This window comes from Neofelis nebulosa, chromosome 6 (genome assembly GCF_028018385.1).
Source record: "Neofelis nebulosa isolate mNeoNeb1 chromosome 6, mNeoNeb1.pri, whole genome shotgun sequence".
Classification (NCBI taxonomy): Eukaryota; Metazoa; Chordata; class Mammalia; order Carnivora; family Felidae; genus Neofelis; species Neofelis nebulosa.
In genome coordinates, this window is record NC_080787.1 from 10,368,364 (window position 1) to 10,395,390 (window position 27,027).

At 43.4% G+C, this 27,027-nt stretch overlaps 2 long non-coding RNA genes across 5 annotated transcripts in view; one reads left to right on the forward strand and one right to left on the reverse strand.

Annotated features, from left to right (window-relative positions):
* Positions 1-718: 718 nt before the first annotated feature.
* LOC131513703 (uncharacterized) overlaps positions 719-27,027 on the reverse strand; it is a 46,601-nt gene continuing 20,292 nt past the window's right edge. For 2 of the 4 annotated variants that reach the window (XR_009262732.1, XR_009262728.1), the window contains exons 3-4: positions 14,700-15,458; positions 719-832 (exon numbers count right to left, since the gene is read on the reverse strand). This is a non-coding gene — a long non-coding RNA (uncharacterized LOC131513703). Of the gene's footprint in view, positions 833-4,678; positions 5,510-7,975; positions 8,183-14,699; positions 15,459-27,027 lie in introns of those variants that run through there. The other 2 variants (XR_009262731.1, XR_009262730.1) reach the window with 2 other exon arrangements.
* Positions 777-16,927, forward strand: LOC131513704 (uncharacterized). Its single transcript, XR_009262733.1, has 3 exons — positions 777-864; positions 16,125-16,215; positions 16,842-16,927. It is a non-coding gene; the product is annotated as an uncharacterized LOC131513704 (long non-coding RNA).

Genomic DNA, 27,027 nt, shown 5'->3' on the forward strand with positions numbered 1-27,027 from the left:
CCAAATCAGACTTATACGGCAAATTCTACTATTATCATTCTTTTACAGATAAGAAAACTGAGGCGTAGAGAGGCTAAGGAGCTTACATAAGATTATCTAGAAAATGATGAAGACAATAGCAGACTTTTTTTTTTTTTTTAATTTTTTTTTTTTTCAACGCTTTTTATTTATTTTTGGGACAGAGAGAGACAGAGCATGAACGGGGGAGGGGCAGAGAGAGAGGGAGACACAGAATCGGAAACAGGCTCCAGGCTCCGAGCCGTCGGCCCAGAGCCTGACGCGGGGCTCGAACTCACGGACCGCGAGATCGTGACCTGGCTGAAGTCGGACGCTTAACCGACTGCGCCAACCAGGCGCCCCAATAGCAGACTTTTAGAATCTATGGCTCTCTCAGTCCAAAGATGATATAATTAAGCAGCACACAAAACCTCCAGTTGACTGCCATAACTGTTCAGAATTTATGTTACGCAACACAAAGACTAAGAAGACTATACTCCATAGGTATTATTTTCTTCAGGAAGGTAAAAGTGTGACGCATTCTATCTTTAAGAGGTGAAATTCTTTTCTGGCTTCTAGATCACTCTCCTATCAGCTTGTTAACTCTTTCCTCAACAACTCTCTCTCCAATGGTAGAATTAGGCTTCTCTGTTACCTCAGCAACAGAGAACTTTTAGGCCCAATCATTCCGCTGACCGACGACTTTTTCTACTCTCGCTCTGCTTCGTTTCTTTGGGAAAACATCTAAGATCAAATTAAAACTGTTTTCAGCACCTCTTCTGTCAGCATTTGAACACATTGATGAGTATTTCCCAAGAGAAAAGGCTGATTTCTCCTGGAAGAATGAGAAATATTGAGGAACTGAAGGTATGGCATGATTGTGCTAGACCTGATGATATGGGACATTAGGCTAACACTTTTTTTAGTTTATTTATTTCTTTTGAGAGAGAGAGAGAGAGACAGAGAGTGAGCGCAAGCACTACTGGGGGGAGGGGTTGAGGGAGAAGAGACAGAGAATCCCAAGTAGGCTCCATGCTATGAGCATGGAGCCCGACGCAGGCCTCGAACTCACAAACTGTGAGCTCATGATCTGAGCCAAAGTCAAGAGTTGGATGCTAAACCAACTGAGCCACGTAGGCACCCCTAGACTAACATTTTAAAGCATACTCCTTCCCCCTTCCGCAGAAAAGGAAAAAATTAAGCAGTTTGTTTTTTACTGTTTGTAATATGCATGCATATTTATTTCGGTCAACAGTCTCAATATTAATATTGTATTTGATTAATTTTTAAATCGGTTGCTCTTTGTTTAGTAGCTTTCCTTAAATGTTTCAGTACATAAATACTATTTTCAGGGGGAATTCTAGTGTCCTAGCATACTTATAAGAGGTGATGTGCCCCGCAGACCAGACAAATGAGGGGAAGTCTATTCATGGGTTTAAGAGTCAAGGCGACTGAAATTTAAATGAAGTCAGTGGGTTACTTCCACTATGGTTTCACCAGTACCAGAACAGAGTCAGACAGCAACAAAGACTCAATAGAAACAGGGCTGACAGTAAGATTTTTCTTGTTTCTATTTAATGGATGTGACAGTGTTTTTCTTCTCCAATTCTCACTTCTCGCTTCTAAATGATTTTTTTAAAAAAGCTTTTTTTTAAAGAAATTTCTTTTTAGAGTAGTGTTAGTTTTATAACAAAATTGAGAGAAGGTACAGGGATTTCCTGTATATCCTCCTTCCCCGGGTATGCACAGACTCCCCCAGTATCCCCAGCCCCCACCAGCGTGGTACATTTGTTATAATGGATGGACCTACCTTGATGCATTGTAATCACCCAAAGTCCACAGTGTACATTGTAATCCCCTCTTGGTTTTGTTCATTGCATGGGTTTGCACCGATGTGTAATGACACGTATTCATCATCATAATATCGTCACTGCCCTGAAACTCTCCTGTGCTCTATCTCTTCGTCTTTCTCCCCACCCCATCCACCAGCTCTGGCAATCCCTGATCTTTTTACTGTCTCCATAGTTCTGTCTCTTCCAGAATACCATGGAGTTGAAATGACACAGTATGTAGCCTTTTCAGATTGGCTTCTTTCACTTAGTAAAATGCACCTTAGATCCCTGCGTGTCTTTTGTTGGTTTGATGTTCATTTCTTTTTAGCACTGAATAATAGCCCATTGTGTGGATGGATCACAGTTTATTTGCCTGTTCACCTACTGAAGGACATCTTGGGCCCCTCCAAGTTTTAGGAATTGGGAGTTGAGCTGCTGTAGGCATTTGTGTGCAGGTTTTCGTGTGGCCATACAGTTTCAACTCCTTTGGGTGAATACCAAGAAGAGTGATTGCTGGGTCCTACAGTAAGAATATGTTCAGTGTTGTAAAAAACTGACAAACTCTCTTCCCAGGGGACTGAACCTTCTTGCACTCCCACCAGCAATTAATAGGTATTCCTGTTGCTCTAGTAAGTGATTCCCAGTGGAGGAAAATGTCTATGCATTTTAGGCCTTCTTGAGTAACCGGGGTCTCCTTTTGAGAGCACCCCTCTTGGCTCTGTTCTTGTACTCATCGAACCATGAACGTCTCTACTATTGATCACGATTCGTGGACCATGTTTATTTTGACCCTGTTACATGCAATAGTTCTATGTCTCTCCTCTGAGGGAATCAATTCACTCTGAAGATTAGAAACAGAAGGCCATCTCACTTTGGCCAAAAACAACGTTTCGGGAGAAACGAAAGTAAAAAAACAGAAATAATTCAAGAATCAAGCATTAAGGAGGATGACCTGTTTTCCTGATTTTTGTAGCACGAACGCCTTGGACTTGAACATTAACTCAGCAGGGGCCTTCTCTGCAGGTGACACGTGTTGTTAATCTTCACAACAAATGCTAGACATCCAGGAGGAAGGAATGATTGCAACCTCAACTTTAAAAAGAGGGAGAGAGACTCATGCAGCAAAACACAAAAACGATCAATACTCTGGAATTAAAAAGAGGTGTTAGTTTCATTTTTGGAGTACAATCTGAGGACCTTGGTAAAATCCGAACATGCTTATCAAACACAGAGGCTTGCTAAGGGACCACGGCTTTTCCAGTCCAGACGCTTCTGTTCTACTCTGTGTCTCCCGCTAGTTCAAGGTTAGATGTCAGGGCTCCATTTACTCGAACACCATGAACCATAAACAGCTCTAGCCTTGGATCGTTAGAAGCATCTTGAAAGTTTTGAAGAATGAGAGCAAAGGCCATTTAGGCTTCCAAGTTGGCCTGCACCCTCCTTCCCCTATGTTTGTGCATCTGTTTCGTTTTGTCCTTTCTTTTTGTCACTTAGTCCTTCAGGTTGACCTGTGACCCGTGACCCCAAGCCGCTTCTCATGTGGGAGAAGTCCAGACCCGCTTCCAGCTTGCAACCTAAATGCCCCGACCTCCTTGTCGCTCGGTGCCTACCACCTTTCACGTGCAAGTTACAAAAGCCAGAGCAATCTCCAGCCCCCATCAAGGGCAGAGCTCCAATTTAAGAGTCATGGCTGGAGTAGGTGTTATTTGTACCCCGTGTCAAGTGGTGATTGTTCACATCTGGCTGCAAGTGGACTCGGGCTTCGGTTTCTTCAGAGCAGTGCAGAAAACTGGCGCTGAGGGGGTTGGGGGCTGGGAAGGCGGTTTGGACTTATCTTGTGGATTTGAGGCAAGTAACGAAGGGACCTCGTTAGTACAGAAGCATAACCAAATATGTTCCCTTTAACGGTAAGTGGTCGCACGGACGTATCTCCATACATACCGGTGCCACAAATTCAAAAGAAGTAGCCTATCAAGGCATCAAAGTGGAGTCGGCATTCTTGCCCATAAGCTTTTCTGAGAACGGGATTATGATCCAACCAAGTGGTTGCCACTCCCAGACGCCGCACACACACACAGGTGCACACACACGTTACCATCAGCTATGGGTGCACATCTGATTTCTTCACACCAGGAAAGCAAGGACGTTTAAAAACCTTATTTCTACCCTTGTCTTCTTTCCTTTTTCTCCTCCTTGGCCCTTTTGTGTCGTGTATACAAAGAACACATGTTTACGGCTCAATTCTCATACCCGAGGATTAGAATGAAGCCACATGTAAAAGCTGTGTGAATACTGATGGACTCAAAGACGTCCTGGCCACTGTTTTTTTTCCTGAGAGAAGTCTCCTGGGGCGAAAGCCACACACGACATCCGCTGCTATTCAAATATTTCATTTCCTGCACTGATGCAGAGCGGCATAAAAATGTACATACCATTGGATACATACCATTCTGTGTGACAGAAAGATAGAAATGTGGATTATAATTAGGGAGAACCTAAAAAAAATCCACTGTATGGGAGGCTAGGCACAGATTTCAAAAATTAAAACAATACAGACAATATAATTGAAAGCCAAGAAAACTATTCGCTAATAAACACGAAGATCCGCTTAGGGTTTTCTTTCTCCCTGAAACGTTCCTTGCTACCTCTTCCAATATTAATTAACAAAACTGAGTTAGTCCTAGGGCAACAGATCATTAAATATACAAAAAAAAATATGAATTGCCCTGTCATTCTTTTAATATCATACAATGAGATAATCTAAATTAATCAGATAGGGAGATGATTAAACATGTCTCTTTCTTTTTTAAACGACACAATTGAACATCAAAGAAATAATGCAGAACAGATTATTTTTAAGCTGTCATTTTGACAGCTGCCCTTTAATTCCTATTTTGGCAGGACCTTGAATAATACATAAAACAACAGGATAACAGAAGTGTAAACGGAGGTCTTCCGACGTCCAAGATTGCTTCCGATACCTGTCTTCCTCTGCAGGGCTGTGGCCCTGAGCTAAAATACCTAAGGTTTGGTAGGGATAGCACGCCCCTTTTGTTTCCTTTTACTTTATAAGTCTTTACAAGACATCGGCATCAAGAATAAGAACTTTTCAGGAACGCATTCACTCCTGAAACAGATGATTTCTACATCCAGAGTCTGATTTTTCTAAAGCGTAATTCACAGCAGTTGGGATAAAATTCATTCTCTTCTATGATACTGCAACGGATGAGTTCAGTCAAAACAATGAATGTTCCAGATGACAACTGGGATAGTCTTCCTTCCTCCAGGGGCCCTCTTTTCCTACTTAGTCCGTCCTTGGGAGACTAGCATCCGTCATTACACAGCCATCTTCCTTTCTTGACATCTCCACATTTTGCACGAGCCACATGAGTGTTCTGCAAGCTTCGTTTTTAGACTTGCTGCTTCCGTCTGTAGGCACTGAGGATCGCACTTTGTAGTCCCTTACAGTGGCGTGCCAAGAGAAACCACACCCCCTAGTATTTACACCTCTGTGTAGTGCCTGCTCCTTAAATCTGGGCTGGGCCTGAAACTTGCATCGAACAACAAAACGATGGAAGCAATGTTGTCCCAGCTCCAGGCCTGAGGCTGGAGAAGGCCTGACAGCTCTGGCTTTTTGCATTTTCTGGGAGCCCAGCTTCCCTGTGAGAAGTACGGCCACCCTGCCAGAGAGACCACGAGGTGAGACCGTGTGCAGAATGCATCGGAGAAGCAGAAACCCTGGGGCTACCGCAGGAAAACGGATTCCCCAGCTGGAAGAGAAAATGGAAGTCCCGGACATATGACCCCACTTGGGCCATTTTGAGTCATACACTGCTACACCCCTAACAAGCCACTCCCTTGTGCATGATGAGAAAGGTAAGAGGGTGGTTGTTTTAAGTCATAGAGTTTTAGAGTTGTTTGTTCACAGTGGTATATACCAAACTGTCTCTATTGCTTTGACTGCTTATACATTTCAAAAAGTCAAACAGCATTTAACCAATAATACCCACGGCCCCCCTCGGTTGTGATGCTGTCTTAATCCAGCATCACCGGCCTCTACTCGGTCTCCTAGATTGAGAGTCTCTAAGAGACAAGTTAGTGCAATCGGAGAGGAAAGAACTCTTCAATGGGTGAGGCCTTTAAAAATACGACATCACATGATTATCTGGAGAAGCTTGCTATTTCCTTCCTCAGCAAAGGTACTTTTTCATGTTGCCTCTCTTCTTGGTAACTCCTAGGTAAAGGAGAACAATTTTCTAATCTGCAACCCCCCCTAAGGGAAACCGGGAGAAAGACAAACACAACTTCAACTCAGTGGAACGCGTTCCAATCTAGAGAACGAAATTTCCCTGAACTGCCTTGATCTCCCTGAGTGTAGAGTGAACCCCAAGATGATATTCCATTTACGCATCTCATCTGTTCATTCACTGAGCACTAAACAAACTTACGAGGAACTCGACAATGTGCCAGAATGCTATTTTCCTTTGCTCTAGTTACTTTTTTAACTTTTTAGTAACTAGAAAATTTAAGCTGATAAAGTTCAAGAATAATCTATTTCTCACAGATCTTTTGAAGCCAAATATATTTGTTTTTAAATATGCATCACAGCTGGGACATTACTCTCTATTTTCATGTTTGTTTCAATATTTAGTTTAGAGTTACTCAGAAAGGATAAGCATAGGAAACAGGGGAATGGGAAGATGAATCCAATTGTTGGACACATAAGTGAACGTGTGAATCAATGGACAATACTGAATTAAGTAGAGTGTGGGAAGGTGAAATGCTACAAATATTCCTCATGTTGAATGTTTACTCAGGTTTACCATTAGAAGATAAAAGAATGAAATAGATCCATATTTTAGAAGGCAGGAAGAATGCTAACTTAGTCCTGGGAAAAGAAAACTGGACGTTCAGTAGACTTGAAAAAAAAACAAGAAAGGCAAAACTGCCAGTTGTCGGAACCGGAGAAGGCAGGAGAGAGGCCAGCAGCATCCTGGAGGCACCACAGGGTCACTGCTGGGAGCCGTTCCCGCATCCTTCAAGTCTAGGAAAATACGCAGAGAGGACACAGAGGCTCCGAAGCTCGCCGTCATCACCGTACCAGACAGACTTCAACACGTCTCAGTAGGGTCCATTTGGCTCATTTCTGTGAGGAGAAGATTTTGAAGTCCCATCTTAGATATATTACACAGAAGCAGAAAAAAGTTAATGAATGACTGTAAATGTGTCCACTAATTGTTAACAAGCAATGAACAAAAAGCAGAAGGGTGGGGGTTGAGAATATGGAGAAGATTGCCTCTATCATCTAGAAAAAAAACCTCATAAATGTGCAAAAGAGAATAAGAATCCTAGAAGGCAAAATTACCCACAATACAGATGGAAAGGGTAAAGGGATGGGGTGGTAGTTTTTAGGGTGAACCCTAATCTGTCTTTGTTCTAAAGGTACAACATTTCAAATATCAGTATCAAATATCAATATTCAATATCAATCAACAATTCAATCAGGGACATTTGAAAGAAGTTTGCCGCATACCAAACCACCCTAAACCTTACAGGTTAAAAAAAACACTGATTTAGAGGTGCTTGGGGGGCTCAATCAGTTAAGTGTCCAACTCTTGATTTCAGCTCAGGTCATGATCTCACGGTTTGTGAGATTGAGCCCCATGTTGGGCTCTGCACTGACAGCAAGGAGCCTGCTTGGGATTCTCTCTCTCTCTCTCTCTCTCTCTCTCTGTGCCCCTCTCCCACTTGTATGCATACACTCTCTCTCTCTCTCAAAATAAATGAGTAAACTTTAAAACAACAACAACTCTGATTTATGTGCTCATAATTCTGCAGTTTGTGCTGAATTGTCTTTGACATGGTGGCCGTTGGGGTGGCTCAGCTGGGGCTAAAGGATGTCCTTCCACAATGGCTCACTCGGTTGTCCCGCAAGCTGAAGCCAGTTGTCAGCTTGAAGCCCAGGGGCTGCCAGCAAGGGCATTCGTGCCTTCTCAGCTGGCCCCTCCCTACAGTTTGGTTCATCTGCCCTCTGGCCCTCAATGATTTATGTCCTTTCCCCATGCAAAATATATGTACTTCTTCCCATGACCCCGAAACCTCATCTCATTCCAGCATGGCCTTATGCTTGAATTCCAGGTATTCACCCCCTAAATCTAGGTGCAGAGGACATTCATCAGGCACCCTCCCACTTGATTTGGAGACCTGTGAGCATATGAGATAGACTTTCTCTCCCTCATCTCCCCAACATACAATTGTACACCAGGAACAGGAAAACCGTAATAGAAACTCCCATTCAAAGACAGGGAATATGGAAGCCACGTGGTAATCATTGGTCAAAGAAACTCTGGAATCTGTTGGGGTAAACATAAACAGTTCCTTGATTAGGGCCTGGCATGGTTTTCCCATGACTACTGGCTCCATCCTTTGACCTGCCCTTCCTTTTCCATAATAAATAACCAATATTTGTAGATGAGTAGCTTTCTTCACTACTTCCTGCCAGTAGGAATCCAAGGGTCCAAAGGCCTCTGTTATTTGGAACTGTGTCTGTCCCTTTTAATCCAAATTGGAAGTCCTTCTGTTAATACAATTGCCTTCAAAGTCCCATAGATTTCCAACGAATCTCATTGTAATTCATCCCCTTACAAAACATATAAAGGTCACAAAAGCAGATCTCTTTGAAAAAGACTCCTCTGTAATTTTGGCCATGGCACAATGTCTTATAATTCTTAGATGGCTTTTGTTTAGCTGAAGGGCTCAATGTGGTACACCTTTAAGATGCTCAGAAACCCAGGGTTCCCCGGGTGGCTCAGGTGGTTAGGCATCCGACTTTGGCTCAGGTCATGGTCTCACAGTTCGTGGGTTCGAGCCCCGCGTCTGGCTCTGTGCTGACAGCTCAGAGCCTGGAACCTGCTTCGGATTCTGTGTCTCCCTCTCTGTCTGCCCCTCCCCTCCTTGCACTCTGTCTCTCTCTCTCTCTCTCAAAAATAAACGTTAAAAAATATTTTTAAAAAAGATTCTCAGAAACCCTATTGTCTAGCAGAGAGGGTCTAGGAAACATCACCTTATGTCCTTCAAAGGAAGTAACAAATGGTCTTAAGACCTGACCCTAACCCAGACACCGCCTTTTACCTACAATGACAGCCTTGGTCCTTCCCTGACGGCCGTTCTTTACTTTGAGAATTATTTAACACATGGAAAAAGTGTGAATGAGAAGCAACCATATTTGAATGAGGCCAACCCTGGTGTCTTTACATTTCTTTTTAATTTTGCCTGACGACCAAACTTTCCTCGTTAGTGCATCTCATGCCTTTTATCCCTTATCGGAGGAAGTACATTTGCGCTCTCAAATCCTGCTGGGAGATCTCCATCCCCAGGGCCACAACCGGATTAAGTACCTTCCTCCTCACCTGCCTTACAGGGAAGTCCGCACTCCCTCCTCTGCCGGCCCCATTCCCTCCAGCCACCAACATAACTTCCTTCCATTTGCCCATTCGTAGGAAAAGTCTCCTTGAGTCCCTTCAGAGTTCTGCCTGCCACCTAATCCCAAAACCAATTAGTAGCACGTGATGAAGCTTTCTGTCACAGGGACATCCCATCTGCGGGTACCAATCTGTTTGTTTTTCCATTTTCTATTGCTGCCTTAAAAAAACACCCCAAGACTAACAGCTTATGACCTCTCACAATCATCAGTTGACTTGGCTGTTTTTCTGCTTTACCTGGTGTTGACTGATGACTGGGGGGTTTAAAACGCCCTCACTCGTGAGATAAGTTGGTGCTGGCTGGCTGTGGGGAGCCCAGCTGAGGCTGTCTGCCTGGGACCTTTGGTCTCTTTGCCGGCTGGGTTCCTCGGTTCTTTTCCATTTTCGCTCTCCATGTGCTGATCTTGAACATTCCCAAATGTGAGGTTCTCAGGGAAGTTAGGCTCCTTACACAGTGGCAGATTTCCACAAGCACAAAATGCAAAAGCTGCCAGGCTCAGGTCCAGAAACGGCACAACAGCATTGCCGTCTCATTCCCTTGTTGAAGCCAAGTCACATGTGCCGGGAGTCGGCCCTGGGAGGTGTGACTTACAGGGGCCGCAGAAGTCAACAGTCTGTCACAATAAAATGCAGTTCCCTTTGTTACAAGGGGATGATAGGACGGTGGTTCTTAAAGTGTGGTCCCCACACTGGCAGCATCAGCATAGCCAGAAAACTGTTTCCAAACACAGATTCTTGGGCAGCATCCCAAATCTACTGAATCAGAAGTTCCGGGGACAGGTGCACAAATCTATGTTTATCAAGCCTTCCGGGCAATACTGTTGCCGACAGAAGTTTGAGAATTCAAGGGCAAAAGAAATGCATTAAATTGCATTTGCATCACATGTGGAAAATGTGAAAGCGTAACCCACTTGTCAACTCTAAATATGGTTTAGTTAGCTCGTACTTTTTGACAAGACATTAGTTATTAAAAACTCCATTTTGCTAGCAGCGTTCCTTGACTATTAGAATAAACCATCCTCTCTAATATGAACATGGTTGATAAGTAGTTAACAGTTGTCCTTGCTTCTACACACACGCTTTTTTCTCTTTCTTTTCACTCTTCAGTCGTTGCTGTTGTTGCTCTTGCTGCTGTTGTTTTTATAATATTTCGTGTTCGAATGATAAGTATTTTTGTCACACACAGTTGCTTATTCCCGGGATGTGAGCAAGGAGGTGGACAATGGTAAAGAAAGAAGTTAGCACACATGGTAAATATCGTCAGCGCCATGAACGACTTTTTTCTGTGACATTATTTTTGAAAACAACCTGAACGTGGCAATTTAAGACAAAGACACTCAGTTGGTAGGGGATTATCATCTTGTCCAAGAACATCTGCTAGGGAAATGATTATCCGTACATCCTGATCATTCTCTCTTTGGTCCAATGAGGTTATGCATGTGCCAGTAGCTCAGTCTGCTCCACGATCCTCCAAAGTGTTCAGGTGTTTGCAAAATTAACCTCTCAAAATATTGCAACTGGAAATGGCCTATGGAATTTCATTAATTGATTAAATTCTCCGTGCCATTAAAGCAGCGCGTTTGGTTGCCAATAAAAATGAATCATGGGAAGTGGTTTGTTGGGGATGAAAAGGAAAAAATAAAAAGGCTTCCAATATCTCATTGGAACCAAAAAGAAACTTGTAGTGCTGATCTCTGGGCAACAACTCTGCGATCAAATGGCATTTGTAGCCATTAGACGAGGGCACCAACGAGAGCAGTCGTGGCCGCAAAAGCCTTGAGCACGTTTTATTGTATTTCAGCAAATGCTCATGGAGCACATTATACATGCCAAGCACCAGTCTCCATCACGGAGTCCCTATACCAATCTTGTGCTGTAGGCAGTAGTCTTACCCCCATTTTACAAATCGGGAAACAAAGCCAAATAGCAACGTTGGGATCTGAACTCATACAAACTTGCTGCAGAGTTCATGCTCCTATCCAGTGTGGAATGGGTTCTTTGCGTTGATCTTAGACTCTCACTCTGCAAATACTTGGTTGTGTACCAATACGGTGAATCGTGAAGAAGTTAAAACCAATTCTTAGAGTCTAACCATCTCAAATGGAAGTAGGGGCCAGCATCATAGAGCAGATAATAACCTTCTGCATGCACAATGGCTTGATTTTAAAAGGCCCTGGACACACTCCATCTCATATGATTTACAAAATTCTCTAAAGGGCTTTACTCCAATCTGCCCTTATGGAAAAAAAGAAAAAAAAAAAAAAACAGGCTTCAGAGGATTAACTGATTTTGACAGTTTGTACAACTAGTAGGGGTCACAGCCAGAATTATTTGCCAGTATACTGGTCTCAAGTCCCATACTTTTCCTGGAAACCCCAGAAATTCTCAAAAGTCAAGTAACAATTCACAAAGAAAGAGAAACAGGGGTGATTATAACCAACACCCTCACCTGAACAGCAAAATCCCCAAGATATGTGGCCTTTAAAATGAAGTAAAGGTTTTCATTTTACTTTATTTCAAATAAATTTCAAAGTTACACTTCTAATGTATCTCCTACTCTTACATTTCAATCTCTTTCTTTCTTTCAGTGGGAGAGACAGAAATGAAAATAGAGACCGACATCCGGGGTCACCCAGTCCCTGCTCTCTGGGTATACACACCCACGCAAGCATGCAATATGAAAGACGGTGGTCTTTCCCAAGTATGTCCCAGGAGGCAACTGGTTGAGAGTCATAACCGGGTGACATGGCATGGTTTTTCTTTCCTTAGAATACATAGACTGGCACATAAGATAGGTGATGCTTGGTGGCTCTCCCTACTGGGTCGGTGTGCATTTGAAATAAATAATCACTTCCAGGACCCCATTCCCACTCTGCCTCCCTTCCGCAAACTTCCCGAGGAGCCACTAAGTGTTAAGAAAGTTTGAGCACAAGGATAGAAAGAAGAGAAGCTGCACACAAATGGAAGGTTGGATATTTGGGGAGAGCCTCCAGCAAAAGCAACCAAGCAGGAAGCAACGTGGGTTACAGAGAAGTAGGCACGGGTGGGTGGGTTGGAAGAAGGGCAGGGCTTGAGAAGATTCAGATGGCGTGGCATCCAAGGAGACTCCCCACTACTACTCTGACTACTCCCCACTACTACTCCCCACTCTGCTCTGACTCCGTCTATTGGCGTGACCTACCGCAGTCTTGCCGAACTCGGGCTGAAGCCAAGTGGACGCTTAATACCATTCGTCGTGTGAATTTACGTCTGCAACTTCTGTGTCCCGGGCATTCAGGGCAAACATTGTTTCCGTTTCTTGCCCATTTCGTGCCTCATTTCAGAGTGGCATAGTCACCATGTGGAAACTAGGGCTGCCAATTTTAACAAGTAGAGACCCAAGAATCGCGAAGCCTGCATTGCCTACATCAGGCGTCTCCTGTTTCCAAACCGGAGGATGGAGGTAGGGAGAGCAGCCGAAGTTAACAACAGTGGATCCCGTGTTTGCGTAAGTGGCCTGTTTTCACTGGGAGGCGAGTGTGCATTGCATAATCCCTTGAGAGAATCAGATCGCTGGTTGGTGGGCCTCTGGGGCCAGAACACCTGTGCGGTGGAGACGCTCCATGCTCTGTGAAGGGCCTTCCCACGTCACATGCTTAGCATCTGGCCCAGGATGGTAGCTGTTTTCTGAGGGCCAGTTGCTTGCAGAAAATAACTGGAGCTCTGTGGAGACTCTATTTCTGTCTGCTTTTCTCTCTGAAGCTGACTACTCTCTTTCACACTCTGCCCTATCTTGGGCGGCTTTGAAGCCGAAGCCTGACACATTGAACCAGTTTATCAATGTCCAGTACAGAAGGCATAATCTATCAGTCAGTCCCTGACACATCAGGAAAGCGGGATGGATAATAAAAGTTGGATGGCACTACATGGAGGTCATTTCACTGAGAGTCCAATATTTCCAAGCGTGCTAAGGGTCGTGTGTCTCCTGTAGTTTCAAACCACTGCCTTATACGGCAAGGTCATTTCTATCCCGCTCCTGGGAGTGCTTAACCGTGCCTGGCAGAATGAGCGAGTGTCAGAACTGACAAAGAGGTGAATGCTAATTTATGTAAATGGGATGAGATTTGGACATTTATGTTGCTTTTATAATTTACCTACTTGGATAACTTTCAGAAAGGAGCGTATTTTTAAACACTCTGCCTTTCTTCCTCCCCTTTTTCTTCCTTCTGTCCTTCCTACCTTCCATCCACCCTCTTTCCCTTCTCGTTTTTTGTTTGCTGGTTCTTTCTTCTTTCTTTTGTCTTTAATGTAATGTGAGAAGTCAAATCTATAGGTAACAGACCTTATTTGCCTGGGCGAACAGAGTACTTATTTTCCGAAGGCACATCAGGGGCCATTGTGTCTAAATTGACACCTGCCATTTAAAAAAAAAACCAAACCCTGCATTTCCTGGGATGCCTGGGTGGCTCAGTCGGTTAAGTAACCGGTCATGATCTCAGTCATGACATGGAGCCCGTGTTGAGCGTGGACCCTGCTTAGGATTCTCTCTCTCCTCCTCCCCCCAAAGTATAGAAATAAACAGTTTTTGAAATGTACATTTCCTTCAAAAAGAAGGAAATCATGCCATTTGTGGCAACAGGAATGGAAATAGAAGGCATTATATTAAGGGAAATAAGTCACAGCAAAACAAATACTTTATGGCATCACTTATATGCAGAATCTAAAAAGGAAAAGAAAAGAAATAAAGTTGAACTCATAGCAAGAAAGAGTAGAATGGGGGTTGCCAGGGGCTGGGGGTGGGGGCAAGAGGGAAGGTGAAGTGTATACACTTACAGTTTTAAGAATAATGTCTGAGGAGCTCATGTAAAACATGGTGACTGTAGTCGATAACACTATATTGTATAATTGAAATCTGCTAAGAGAGCAAAACTTAAATGTTCTCACCAAAAGAAACCCCCAAAAACAAGAAAAAAAAGCAAAAAAAAAACCCCACCAAAAACAAAGATAAAGATGTAGAGGTGATGAATATGTTGTTAGTTCAGTTGTGGGATGTGGGAGTCCCTTGATAACATACATGTATGTTGAGTTATCGCATTGTACCCTTTAAAGGTCTTACAATCTTATTGTCAATTATATCTCAATAAATCTGAAAAAAAAATTCAAGCTGAAAACAAAAATAACGACCCCCCCCCCAAAATGTGCATGTCCTTTCTAGCGGCAATTTGCCTTCTCTTCCATTTATTCAACTTCCTGGGAAGTAAAAGATGGTCCCATCATGCTGCTTCTTTGCTGCGGCTCCAAACCAAAATTATAGGCATGAAAGGGTCCTGCACAAGTAATTCCGCAGAAGTTTGGGTCTTCCGACTGTCAACCAGCCTGAGATAAGAGTGCAGATGAGAGCCATACCCACCAAGACTGCTGAAGCCAGTACCTGTCATGGAACATTCACCGGGTGGCACGAGCTGGCCAGTCAGCTGTGTATCCTCACCCCCTATCAAACGTACCTGTGAGTGTATTAGAAGAGAGAGGACCATGTTACTTATTGTATGGCAGCCTGAATTAAATATGTCCCTTTCTGGAAAATTCTCAATAGTGTGAGATTGGACAACAGCTTACCTGGTACCCATGCTGTCAATGTAGGCACAGGATATTATTTTAGATGCAGGTGCTTTCAAGCTGTGGTTCCTGGTGCAGGTGACTCAAGACACTAGTGATCAACTAACAAATAGAATGCCCAGGCTTACCGGTGAACTTTTAAGCCCATGTAACAGTGATATTACCCCACATTTTTATGCAGAATATTTAAAATTAAAAAGAAAACTCACTTCGTGCTTTTTGGCTGATCTCTAGAAGTTGTGACAGCAATTCCCATGACCTCCATGTTGTTGGTTCATCACTTCCCTTGGAAATGTCCATCTCTCCCCCCCCAACACACAGGGCATCCACATTTTCTTCCATTATCCCGCCAATCACTTTGCTGGACTTTACTTATCTTACTTAGGATGATGCTATCCTTAATATCATAAGACTCAGAATGAATCAAATTGAGGAAATGGTAGAGGGAAATGGCTAAGCTTCTTTCTTCTCTTTTGGAAATGCTGGTTCAATTTTTCCCATGAAGATAGAAGTTGGGAGGGTAAGTATATTTTGCACTAAAACCAAACTGATTCTGTAAATTTCACAAGAATAATGAGAGAAATTTACCAGTGACTAACACAACTATTTACACTCAGCGGAGGGGTTAACAGGTTGATCACGTGTGATAAAATAGCAAAGAAATTCAGGTCATAAGAACTGAAACTCTTAACACTCAGTCAATGTTAGGAACTTCCTGCTTGCCTTCTCTCTAGTGAGAAGCAAGGTTTTATTTTACAGTTGTGAATACGCGATTAATGCTAGGAGATTATTTTTTTTAATCTCACCCGCTCCTACTTGGCATGAAAATCCTTCAAGACAAATTAGCTCACAAGACATTTCTTTAGAAACGCCAGCTACCAAAGCAGTCATGACATATTTAATGATCTGATTAGAACTATTTTTTTTGTGATTAGAACTATTTTGATATTTTAAATACAGATGGCAAGAAGTAAAATCTTTCATGTTTATGGCACCTTCTATTCTGGATAAAATTCAGTAAACTTGGTATCTGGAATACTAATCAGAATATTTGCTACCCATGAAAACAGCAAGCCAGCCATGAAAATGCCTGTCTTATTAACTGTGAAAACTGAAACACAGAGGGAAAATATAATCTGTTTTAAATATATTCTAGCATGCAGAGAAGTGGAATGTATTTGGAAGGTTATAACTGGAATATTTCCTTGCTGTTTTCCAGGATGTGTTTATGTTTTACGGAGAATTAGCAGAGGCACAAGATGAGGCACAGAAAGTGACCTGATATTCTTATCTGGAAAGGCTGGAAGAGGGTATGTCAATATAATATTTTATTTATATTCCTAGGTGCTAAGGAATTATCTATTTTTTTTAGAAAATAGATTTTCTCCAAGAATATATGCAAAAGGGTTACAATTAAACTTCCTCCCTACAGAAGTGTGTAAAATTTTCCACCCTTGAAGCTATAGCATATGTATTTCTCAAAAAGACAAAAAAAAAATATTAGCAAACCACAAACACATGTGCACACACTGGGAAAATTGGATTGCTTTACTCAACCGAGTGAATAGATTCATTTATTGACTTCTGAGTCTCTATTTGAATGTAAATGTGTGTGAAGTGATTATTTTTATTAACAACAAACAAACCAAATCTACAGAAATGGGAGCGGGTTGAACCTAGCATCACCAGCCAGGTCAGGTCCTGCTGCTGCCAATGACCTTGATTAGGGTAACAACTTTCTGCCTCTTTTCATGAGCAAAAACTCCATAATGTATTCCCACCCATTGACTGGGAAAGCTGTCTTTCCAATGTGAGTTGTTCCTATTAACCAGAACAGGAATATTTGCGATCTTAACATTTTCCCATAATTTTCCATAAAATTAAGGATGCGACAAGGATGTTGGCTCAGCCTAATCGTTTTGGTTTTTACGTTTAGGTGTCCATCGATACAGAAATCATCCAACAGAGATGAACTCTAAACTTATGAACTCTCATAGAACTCTATGATCCATCAACTTCAAGAGCGAACTCCTACATACCTGTATAATCATTTAATTTTTCCAGTCTATGCTTTGTCTTTAAAAATATTTGTAAAGCTCCTTGATGACAGAAACCGAAACTCTTTTGAGAACATCAAGACATTTGTGTTCTTGACAGATTTGGCAATTTCCCATCTTCCCCTCCTGGGGTCTTTCACTTGCTTCCTTTTCCTTTTCCTCTCTTTCTCATAGGCAATCTGAGACTCCACCCCACTGTGCTAATCCCACCTGCTGGGGACAAGTACTTGTTGACTTAATGGGTGCCAAAGTGCCAGTGGGTACAAGCTTTTCCCGCCCAAAGGAATGTTTTCAAGGACTGTGGAGCTCCCTGTGCTCAAAGGAGACAAATGTTTTTGTGTTAGGATAGGCAAAGCCAAGTCCAGAGAAGGAAATATTCTGGAAAAGAGTTTCCAGAAACATAAAACCTAAGAGCAGTGAGCAATCAAACCTGCATTAGGAGAGAAGCATCGTCCAAGTTACATTACAGAAGTGTGAGTACGTTCAGGATGTTGGAAGGTGGAAAGTACCAGGTGGACGAGTCAAATCCAGGGCAAAATCTGACAAGATGGATGTTCAGAGAATCCAATTATGAATGCTCCAGTTCCTAGAAATCTGACTTGCTTTAGGTAGAGCTGGCTGATGTATGAAGCCAGCTGGATTCTAGGTACCCCAAGATCACTATTTTATTCTATACATTGTTCCAGATCATGTGAATTTCTCTACACTGAGGACTATCCTCAATCATATAACACAGCAGGCCAATTTGTCTCAGTGATTGTTTAGAAAGAGAGTGAGCGAGCGAGCGAGAGAGAGAGAGTTGATAGATAATAGATAGATACAAGGAGACAGAGAGGAAGAGAGATTTTTGAACAGAGAACACTTCCCCTACCCCAAAGTGAATCTCCTATGGAACAGGAAAATGCAACACATACAGTAGAGCTGTAGAGCTGTAGAGGGTTTTTTTTTGTTTTTTTTTCCAAAAAGGACATATTAGGGACACCTGGGTGGCTCAGTCGTTTAAGTGACTGACCCTTGATTTTGGCTCAGGTCATGATCTCATGGTTCATGAGATCGAGCCTCGCATCGGGCTCTGCTGACAGCGTGGAGCCTGCTTGGAAATCTCCCTCCCCCCGCCCCTCCCCTGCACAAGATCTCTCTCTCTCTCTTTCTCTCTCTTCCAAAATAAATAAACATTAAAAACTAATAATAAACTGATGTGATGTCAGCACAGAGCCTGCTTGGGATTCTCCCACCCCCTCCCCCTGCACAAGAGCTCTCTCTCTCTCCCTCTCAAAATAGATAAACACTAAAAACTAATAATAATAAACAAATCAAAAAGGACATATTATAATCTTCTATTAGTATTAAGTGTAGAACTGTTACAAAGCCATTTTGGCCTAATCAATTCTATTTACAAATGAAGGGCACTAAGGCCCTGGGGAAAATTCATGCAAATCCACCCAGGAATTTCTAAAGCTGAGGTAGGAAGCTATGTCCCCTGACTTGGGCCTAGTGTTCTTTCTAGTACATTATACAGATTATTTACATACCTCTTTCCTTTTCTTTCTGTTTGCTTGTTTACTTGATTGCCTTTGGTTTAAATATCTTCAAGTTCGAACATTGATAAGGTATGACTGCACTTCCTTATTTAGTACTTTTGCCAGTCTTTATTATTGTTCCTAAAATCTACTTTATGTTATTACCAACACACTTTTGGTTCAAATGTAGAACAAATTCACCCAGTATAGTTGATCTGATCATAAGTTCAAACTAATGAGGTTTCATTAATCACACCAAACCATGGAGTCATGGTCAATTTTGAAGATAAAAATCCTATAAAAGCAATTTACTTAAAATGTTTTATACTTGGTTTCATTGTTTTATAAGACTGAAGTCAATAATAGCAAAGTTATCTTTTTGTAATTAATTACAAGCTACAATAAATTGGTGGTTTTCTAATGTAGGATCTATCAATAATGAAAGAAACAAAAAGGACCTCATTTATCTAAAGGAAATTTTAAAGATAGAATGGTGGGCTTGGGTGGAAAACATGAAATTTTTTAAAAACTATAGAAGTAATTAAAACAACAAAAATGTTCTTTTTTGTTATTAAAAAAACTTGTTAATTACTAAAAGGAACTTCTAAAAGAGTTCATCTTCACATTTTCAAACTAAAGGCTTGAACGAATATCTTCTCACCTGAGTGAATTCAAATTTGATACTCAAAGAAATTTCACATTTTGGGGATTGTTGTGAAACATCAAAGCCCTAAGCACAGCGCTGTTTTAAATCATTACTGCATATATTTTATCACTGAGCTTTGAAATGTTATTACAGTCAAGAAGCTGGTTGCTTTTGCTCGCCATTCAATTTACTGTAATACAGCAACATGAATAGACATTTAAAAATTAAAAGTTCTGTAAACGAAACTGAAATATTCCCATTTCCAAAGGCTGAAACATATATTTATCTAAATATATATTAATTATTATATACGATATATGATACATATATGTGATAAACTATATTTTTCAGAGAGCCATATGATTAAAATAATTAGGCAGGTATCAAATTAAAACAAATTCCGGGGGCGCCTGTGTGGCTCAGTCAGTTAAGCAACCAGCTCTTGATTTCAGTTCAGGTGGTGATCTCAGGGTTTCATGAGTTCGAGCCCCACATCGGGCTCTGGGCTGACAGCACAGAGCCTGCTAAGGATTCTCTCTCCCTCCTTCTCTGCCCCTCCCCTGCTCACTCAGCCTCTGTCTCTCTCAAAAATAAAGAAATAAACTTTAAACAACAAAGAGTTAAGGAAAAAAAAAAAAGCCCCCCAAACCAAATTCTAGTTCTTTGGCTCAAGCGAGTCGATAAGCAATGAGAATAAGATCATGGAGTCAGGAAGCAGAGAACCTGGTTTGGACCTCATTTCCATCGGGGTGACCCTAGCCTACTTGCTGAATCCTCTTACCTCACGGACTCCTTGCTTATGTATTGAGGACATTATCAACTAGCCGATAGACTCACTACAAGTGCGGAAAGTATATTCTTGGTAGAATGAAGGGATTGTGATATTCATCATCACTATTTTAAGAGAATTTGGTTCCCAGAATAACGTCTACTACCTATAGAATGGGCTGTATGATCGGAAGTACCATCACTTGATCATTCGATTTGAATTTCAAAACAACCCGTGAAGTAGGATGATAGAGTATTTTATTCTGTATTTTATTTTGACGTGTTTTACTTTTGTAAACTGAAGATTATCGATTCATGTGAAAGGTCAAATACTGAATCGTCCATAGTGAAAGACCCGCCCCAAGGCCTTCTGTCGTTGTTATTCTTCCCCGTGTGCATGACATGAAATGTTCCTATTTCAATCCACCACACCACCTCCATCATCTGCCCAGGGCCAAGTGATAGCAGAAGCGGAGGCTGCAGGACAAGAGTGAGGCACAGAGGCGCATGCTGACCCAGCCAGCAGGGATAAGTCTTCTCCCACGCCCTCACCCCTCAGACATTTCTCCAGCAAATACTGGAAGGAGATGGCACTCGATCCCCACATGGTGGGAAATGGAGCAGAGCTCTCAGTGCTTCTGCCCACAGCAGGAGCATGGCTGGTCCACAGGCCACAGCCATGACTTCCAAAGGGGGCAACACATGGAATCTGACCAGCAGTCACAGAGGCACCGTTTTTGAAAAGGCCACTGCCATGAAAATGAAGTATGAGAAGAGAAACATCTTGATTCTCACGGGAAATAGCTTGGTAAACATTCCAGCATATTTCACAGCAAGGATACCCCACCCGCTCGCACAGAACCCTTGTCTGCTCTGGCTATTACAGCTTAAAAAAAAAAAAGAAAAAAAGAAAGACAGAAATTTTTTAAAAAAGGAGTAAAAATAAAAGAAAATAACAGTCTTTCTTTCTTTTGAAATTTTCACATGGCTAGCTAGGGTTTCTTTTAATATTTCTAGCCCCATTAAACCCAGTAATATTAACGGAAAAACAGCCAGTCCCATTTCTGGAACAGGTAAAGTTCAATTCACTAAATAATGCTTTCAAGCCACCAGGGGGAAGAAAAAAATCAAGTTATTACTAGAAAGTCAGGCAAATCCCTTTGTATTCATTCCAACAGCTGCTTAACATGATTGGAGGCCAAGTAAGGAAAGTTCAGGTAAATATCCCAATTTCGTAGAGTTATCCAGGGGTCAAAAAGGAGTTATGTGCTTTTGGGGGGATGGTGTTACATTTACCCTTAAAAGGCAATTTTTAATGGAAAAAGTGAAGCCCCTTGTTTTACAGACCTTAACATATTTTAGACACAGAAACATGTGACCATTTTATGCTTACGTTACACTGCCGAATGCAGGGCTAAATTAAGAGCCTTGCTCGGGGTCCCAACCAGCCAACGTCCGGATCAAAATCAGAGCCCTGGTCCCTTTGCGAACACCTTTCTCCCTGCCTTCCTACGCATCGAAGGCCACTTGCAGGGCTGAAATTCTATGTCCCCAAATAACATGTTTAACAGCACAGGGCTTCCTTCTTGATTGCACAGATTATCCATAGCTACGTACCCTTCTCTACTCAAAAATCATCCTATTGGCCTATTTAAGAATTGGATTTTTGAAGACACAAGGAGTGGTGTCTGAATGTAACAACAGATCCCTTCCTCCCCCCACCTCAATAAAAATACAATTTTCGCCAGCCAAAGCAATCATTACCTGAAAAAGTCTTGTTTCTGGCAGAAAAAAAAAATCAATTTAATTATACGAGATGTGTCTTACGTTTTAATTGTTGTTAAGCATAGTACGGTATTGACAAAGTCTCCCTGGATCTCAGTTTACGAGCTTTCCCATTACTCAGATAACTTGCTGAGGAGGGGAAAAAAAAAAAAAAAAAATCCATCATGTTACTTACAAGAACTGAAGCAGCTTTGTGCCCGAGTCAGTCATTAGGCCCCTTGACGGCACTCATAATGATGAATGTATCATTTTTCTTGCATGAAACACTGGTAACAAATAGCACAGCCAACTCTTTTCCAGCACTGTTATTCTGTTTTAAAAAACACTGACATTTTCTTAAACAGACATAATTTAGAATTTTAAGGAGCACAACAGTGCCTTGGTGTTTGAGGGCCAGAGAGCAAACAACACCTCTTTCAGTAGGACTTTTTTTCGAAAAAGGATCTCGTGCTCAGTGAGTTCACTGTAGCTCAAGGCCAGGGAGACACGGCGGCAGGAACACAGCCCATCGCTGCAGCATGTGGAGGTCACGACTAATGGGGTGAAGGTCATGACGAGCGGGGTCACAGTACAGTAGGGGTTGTCCGGAGAAAGGAGCCCGGGGAACAGCAGAGCTCAGCACACCCAGCATGGGAGTCCTCAGAGGCATCTCAGAGGGGCCACCCCCTTCGCCGGGGTTGAAGTGGCCACAGATCCTTCCCTCCCCGCCCCATGAGGGGAAGTCACAGACTCCGAGACGCTTCTGCCCATCAGAGCTCTCTTTAACAGGCTCTTCTGTAAATTTCACACAAAGGGAGCCTCGCCGCTGCCCATGTGACCGGATCAATATCCAGAGCCATGTTCGATTGCTAGTGGGGTCAGCTCAGCCCGAGCGGGTAAGTGGAAGTCTGTGCACGATGCTGCGGGTCTGTTGTTTGGATGAGACCTTAGAAGCCAAGGTCATGTGTAAAGATTACAATTCCCAAGGTGTTCTCTCTAAAATGGCTGATGTGCCTCAGTGCCCTTGGGAAGCTTCTCTTCCTAATAGTCCTTTACATACGTGACTTTTCTGTACTTTCTGCTCAGTTTTCCTTTAAACCTAAAAATGCTCCTAAAAAATAGTCCAGTTAGAAAGAGGAAACGAAGCCACTCTCACCGTGGGCATTTGGCTGCCTCCTCCCTGCACCACCAGGCCTGGTCAGAGCCTCTGTTCTCTGCACCCATGGAGCCCTTCAGGACCCCCAGATAGGCCTCGGCTAACAGCTGTCCTGTGTCCCTCTCAGTAAAGGGACTGGGGTCAAGCTGCTCACGACAGAGTCCCCGGGGGTAGACAAGGAGGCCCTGAGCGGGGTCTGCCCGAGAGACACCAGAGTGTGAGATGTGGTTTAATGAAGTAAAACGTGGTAAACTGAGCCCAAAGAAGGACCGCCTCCCCAGAGGCCCACTTCTCAAGATGACTCATGGACTAGGGACCCTCCCTGAAGCCATCTTGGGAGGCACAGGCTCAAGATGGAGGGCTACATGAGGGAAGGAACCCGGTCACTCTGTCACCTCTGGAGCAGAGTCACCCCTTCCAGGAACGCTGGGTCAAACAGGGGCTACTGGCTCCACAGAAAGTCCGGGAAATCATAAGACCTGCCAGTTGTGATTGATTTCTCCTGAGTTGTTAGGGTTGGAATCCAGGCCTCTTAGTTAATACCTTTGGGGACATCCGTCCGCCCGGGGCCCCTGCCTGCCCACACTGGCCACATACAGAGGAGAGAAGAAGACTCAGAAGGGTGGGATCCCCGGGATCTCGTGGGCAGCACCAGGCTTCCTGCAGCAGAAGGAAACCTTAAATCAGGAAAATGAGCCTCACCCAGGGACAGGGAGAGGGGCCCCACCACTCTGTCCTAACTTGCTCTGGTGTGAGAAAAGGGACATGGCCTGGACCTGCTTTGAGCCCCCTAGGTCTGCTGTAGGGCCAGGTGGGCCTGGAGTAGCGGGGGCTCCAAGCTGCCATCAGCCTTTTGCACTTGCGCCCGTGCCTGTGTAAGTGACATCCCTTTCTGTTTCAGGACCAAGTTAGGGAGAACTGCTTTCTGGCCCCTGGCTGGCCTCCCCTTCCCCCGGCCCGACTACTCTGCCCTGGTTGTTGGACACTTGTTTATCTTAGAGGCAGAACATTCTCCGGGGTTCTGAGCCATCAGTAGAGACCCACAGGATGCTGGCACTTGGAGACAGCGCTGTGGAGCGTGATGCAGCCATGGAGGGCCTGCTGCCCGTCACCAGATCCACATTCCAGCTGGCCTTGGAGCACCTGGGTGGTGGGGGGGGGGGGGGGGGGGAGGGCACCCTGTGGGTGTTTTCTGAAAGCTGGAGCCATGTCCCGGGCCTCTGTGTGTTTCCCTGGGAGATCCCGGTCTGTACCGTGGTGCTGGTTCGGGTGTAAAGAGACTACGAACTTTTAAGAAGTGTGAAGGCTCTAGGCAAACCGTGTTCTGCCTGCAACAAAGTCTGTGGCAAATGTGGTGAGAATTTTGCACCAGTGACACAGGCCGATGAGGCCCTCAGGCACCTGGGGCGGAGGCCGGTCCTCTCACGTACAGACCTTGTGCTGGTCGGCGATGAAAACAAACCTGAGCAGGTCGTCACTCCAAGACGTCACCGTCAACTCCCTGAAAAAGGCACAGAGGAGCCAACCCCCTAAATTTTCCCAAGCAACTGATGAAAAACCCATCTTCAAGGCATCAGAGAAGGACAGAGGACAACTTCAGGAGGAAATAATGGGTGGTTTGAAGGAAAGTTCAGAACCGTCCAAACAAGAAGTTGCAAGACGGAGGCAGAGAGTCCAGGAAAAGGAGGAGGAGAGAGAAGGGCTGGAGCAGCCGAACGCAGGGATGCGGCAGGTCTCGAGGGAGAAACTCAGCCAGTTGATATCAAGGGCAGAAAACCTGCTGACGACCTTCCCCTTCTCTGATCTCCTTAGAGAGAGGGGCAATCAAGCAAAAGAGAAGATGGCAATGGCCCCATCCACCAGTCAGTAGTTGATCTGAAGAGTGTCGACCATGCTGACTTCAGGGTGTCAAAGTACGAAGAGGAAAATCAAGAAATAGCCAGACAACTGTGGGAAGGAAAACAAACGAATGAACAGCTCGCAGGACAAATGACAAGACTCCAAACCGAAGAAGCACCTTTGTAACGTGAAAATTCACAGCTTGAAAGTGAGATTCTGCGGTTGAAGCTGAAGCTTCCAATTCTGCCTGGATTACATCAAGAACACATCGTGCAACGTCACAGACAGTTGTTTGAGGAGGAAACAGGCTGCTTGGGAGTCGAGAAGAAACTTCCCAGCGTGTGTAGAAGCACGAACTGCACAAATCAGATTCCCAGCCTCTAGAGGAAGACGGCCGAAGACATGGGCAAAGAATGGAGAGAAGCACTGCCTCCAATCGAAAGAGATCCGTGGGGCGCCTGGGTGGCTCAGTTGGTTGAGCGTCTGACCCTTGGTTCCGGCTCAGGTCGTGACCTCCTGGTTCAGGAGACTGAGCCCCGCCTCAGGCTCTGCACTGACAGTGAGGAGCCTGCCTGGGAATCTCTCTCTGCCCCTCCCCCACTCTCTTCTCTCTCCCCAAACAAATAAATCCTCTTCCCTGAGGACAGAGCTGGAGAAAGCTGGACGGCAGCTGTGTTGACTGGAGGAACCTCAAGGAGCTGAGAGAAGGAAAGGATCGCCACAGGCAAATGCTCGCCAACGCCACGTCCGACTCCCAGCCTTTCCCAAGTGTCCCGTTGGCTCCCGGTGCTCCACTCACAGCCCACAGAGGCCCGCAAGTGTCTGGGGGTCCCCTGGGCCACCAGCCCCCCAGGGAAGAGGAGGGTCACGTGCTGAGGGCTCAGGGATCGAGGCTCCCCTGCAGGTGTGGCCCGGCCCACGGCAGCCGGGTCCTGGTCACCCACAGCCTCGGCGCACCTGCAAGTGTTTTCTGTCTTCACAGTCGTTTTCACTGATCTCTTCTTGGTTTAGTTGCCGTCATTTAATTGCCGCTACGGTCGTTCTTATTCAAGTAGATATAACATAATTTTGGGATAGTGTTTTTCAAATAAAGATTCATTTGATATAATTCTTGTGAATACATTATTTTCACATCATTGGACACTGCAGAATTAGATAATGTAAGTATTGTATTTTGATTTAAATAAAAAGTCCACTATTACTTTATCCATCATTAAAATTTGGCACGCATACTGAGATTTAAAACAATGAAGACCATTTTTGTACGGCATCAGCATTTTTATATGCCACCTTGAAATATATGAGCATGTATTAACCAGTCTGTACAAGAAATTTAATATTTACCAGAATAAATTTTGATTGTTTTTCTTTTAATGGGGGAAACCCTAAGTAGCAGCAATACTCATTCAAACTTCATGATTTTTCTATTAGATTAGCCCTGAGTTCATAAACTAATATTGAATTATTTTTTTAACGTTTATTTATTTATTTATTTTTTTGGGACAGAGAGAGACAGAGCATGAACGGGGGAGGGGCAGAGAGAGAGGGAGACACAGAATCGGAAGCAGGCTCCAGGCTCTGAGCCATCAGCCCAGAGCCTGACGCGGGGCTCGAACTCACGGACCGCGAGATCGTGACCTGGCTGAAGTCGGACGCTTAACCGACTGAGCCACCCAGGCGCCCATCATAAACCAATTTTGGAGAGCTTAAATTTTGTGACTTATGTTTTTGTTATTTGTTTAAACGTTTTTCTCATTTGGTTTGAGATATTGGTTGTTTAAATATTTTTTAACTTTCATATAGTTAAAAGTTCTTTTAAAGATTTTATTTTAAAATGATAAAAAGCGGGGTGCCTGGGTGGCTCAGTTGGTTAAGCGTCCGACTTCGGCTCAGGTCATGATCTTGCGGTCCGTGAGTTCGAGCCCCGCGTCGGGCTCTGTGCTGACAGCTCGGAGCCTGGAGCCTGCTTCCAATTCTGTGTTTCCCTCTCTCTCTGACCCTCCTCCATTCATGCTCTGTCTCTCTCTGTCTCAAAAATAAATAAACGTTAAAAAAAAATTAAAAATAAAATAAAATAATAAAAAGTAAAAATTATTAATTTTTATTAATAAATATGTGATTTTATTGTCTATATTTTATTAATTTTATTAGTAAATATGATATGTAATAAAATATATTAAAATTTATTAAAAATAAAAACAGTAACCTCTACACCCAGCGTGGGGCTCAAACTCCCAAGCCCAAGGTCAGGTGTCCCAAAATAAAAGTTTTCCCTTGATGGCAAACACACACACGCAAACACACGCAAACACACACACACACACACACACCACAATATAGATATGAGTCACCTTCAGTTAGGATGTCAGTAA